This window comes from Clavelina lepadiformis, unplaced genomic scaffold (assembly GCF_947623445.1).
Source record: "Clavelina lepadiformis unplaced genomic scaffold, kaClaLepa1.1 scaffold_253, whole genome shotgun sequence".
Lineage (NCBI taxonomy): Eukaryota > Metazoa > Chordata > Ascidiacea > Aplousobranchia > Clavelinidae > Clavelina > Clavelina lepadiformis.
The window spans coordinates 7,501-10,000 of NW_027508301.1; the positions used below are offsets into that span (position 1 = coordinate 7,501).

General features: G+C 49.4%; 1 non-coding gene across 1 annotated transcript in view; it reads left to right on the top strand.

Moving 5' to 3' along the window:
- The first annotated feature begins 1,342 nt into the window (after positions 1 to 1,342).
- LOC143473015 (small subunit ribosomal RNA) overlaps positions 1,343 to 2,500 on the top strand; it is a 1,808-nt gene continuing 650 nt past the window's right edge. The window contains exon 1 of the ribosomal RNA XR_013120313.1: positions 1,343 to 2,500. This exon is cut by the window's right edge and continues 650 nt beyond it. This is a non-coding gene — a ribosomal RNA (small subunit ribosomal RNA).

Genomic DNA, 2,500 nt, shown 5'->3' on the forward strand with positions numbered 1-2,500 from the left:
ACTGCAATGTTCAATGATCAACTCAATTCCCGACGAAAGACGGTCTATTCTGAGTTACCCAAAACGGTGACTGGCAGGTGAGTGCATTTGATATATTTCTTTAGCGTTTGGACGTGTGTGATTCAATATATTTTGTATGACACTCTGTTACATTGGCGTAATTGAGCTCTTCAATTTAATTTAATTTAATTTTATTTTATAATTTAACAATAACTTTAATTGATAAATACGTTGTCATTGCCTTGCATTGACTCACGTAGCTTTGCAATGCTGCTTGACGATTATTTGATGATTTTGTTGTATGACATATATTGTTATGATTATATCGATTAAAATTGTGCACTTTGACACTGTATGGCATTAGATTAATTTTATAGACTTTTGACTTCGAAATTTTTTCAAGTCGATTCACACCAAAAAAATGTTAAGTCCAAACGCCCAGGTCGCGCGGATAGCCCTCACCCGCCGCGGATTTTCCCAAGTCGGAAGAGCTTTAGCCGCGAGTCGGTGTTTGGACTTTAACTTTTTGTTGGTGTGATGAGACTTGAACATTTTTTAGAGTCCAAACGACCAGGTCGCGCGCATAGCTTTCACCTGGCGCGGATTTTCCGAACTCGGGAGAGCATCACGCGCGGGTCGGTGTTTTGGACTCTGAAAATTTTTCCCATCCACTCCAAAAAATGTTAGAGTCCAAACGCCCAGGCCGCGCATATTCTCTTGACCGAGCGCGGATTTTTCGACCTCGGAAAAGTTTTTGCCGCGGGTCGATGTTTGGACTCTGAAATTTTTTCAAGTCTCGACAAAAAGTTAAAGTCCAAACGTTGGGAAATATTTTCAGAGTCCAAACGTTCGAGTTGCGCGCAGTGCCCGGCCGGGGCGCGGTTCGGCGGCCACGGCAAGCGGCCACGCACCTTCCCAAACTCCAAATCCGGCCGCGAGGTCGCGCGATCCCGAGGCCGTTCTGGGGTACCATGGCGATGCAGGATTCTGTGACTACTATGAGGGAGCAGGCAGTCGTGTGAGCGAATGCGCGCGCGAGTGCGAATCGAAGCAGAATCGATCTCGGTTGGCGTCGGGCACGATGGGCAGATGTAATGCTGTTCGCGCGGTCGCCCATGCTTAGCCGGGGTTTTGAGCGGTCTGTCGGATCCAGTGGCAAGCTATCGGCGTGCCTCGGCGCGAGTATTGCACTCGAATCGCCGGGCAGCGTCCGGAATCGACGGTTTTCGGAGCTCGTGCAAGCCGCGAGCGTAGTGTTTGAGTAGCGATGTACACGGAGAACGTGTGAAAAGAAACGCGGGGCGCCCGTCGTCCCGCAGCAGCCTCGTTTGCTGCGAATAGCTACCTGGTTGATCCTGCCAGTAGTCATATGCTTGTCTCAAAGATTAAGCCATGCAAGTGTAAGTACGAGCTCTCGTACAGTGAAACTGCGAATGGCTCATTAAATCAGTTATGGTTCATTTGATCGTACGTGTTACTTGGATAACTGTGGTAATTCTAGAGCTAATACATGCGAAAAGCGCCGACTCACGGAGGCGTGCATTTATCAGACCAAAAACCGACCGGGCCTCGGCCCGTGCTCGTTGGTGACTCTGGATAACTTTGCGGATCGCACGGTCTTGCACCGGCGACAAATCATTCAAGTGTCTGCCCTATCAACTTTCGTCGGTACGGTATCTGCCTACCGAGGTTCTTACGGGTGACGGGGAATCAGGGTTCGATTCCGGAGAGGGAGCCTGAGAAACGGCTACCACTTCCAAGGAAGGCAGCAGGCGCGCAAATTACCCATTCCCGACGCGGGGAGGTAGTGACGAAAAATAACAATGCAGGACTCTAACGAGGCCCTGTAATTGGAATGAGTACACTCTAAAACTTTTAACGAGTATCCATTGGAGGGCAAGTCTGGTGCCAGCAGCCGCGGTAATTCCAGCTCCAAAAGTGTATATTTAAGTTGTTGCGGTTAAAAAGCTCGTAGTTGGATTTTGGGCTCGGGCCGTCGGTCCGTCGCAAGGCGTGTACTGGCGTGCCCGGCCTCACCTTCGGTTCACCGTCGGTGCTCTTGACTGAGTGTTGGCGGCGGCCGGAACGTTTACTTTGAAAAAATTAGAGTGTTCAAAGCAGGCGGTTCGCCTGAATAATGGTGCATGGAATAATGGAATAGGACCTCGGTTCTATTTTGTTGGTTTTCGGAGCGCGAGGTAATGATTAAGAGGGACGGACGGGGGCATTCGTACTGTGCCGCTAGAGGTGAAATTCTTGGATCGGCGCAAGACGAACAACTGCGAAAGCATTTGCCAAGAATGTTTTCTTTAATCAAGAGCGAAAGTCAGAGGTTCGAAGACGATCAGATACCGTCCTAGTTCTGACTATAAACGATGCCAACTAGCGATCGGGGGGCGTTACTTTGACGACCTCTCCGGCAGCTTTCGGGAAACCAAAGTCTTTGGGTTCCGGGGGAAGTATGGTTGCAAAGCTGAAACTTAAAGGAATTGACGGAAGG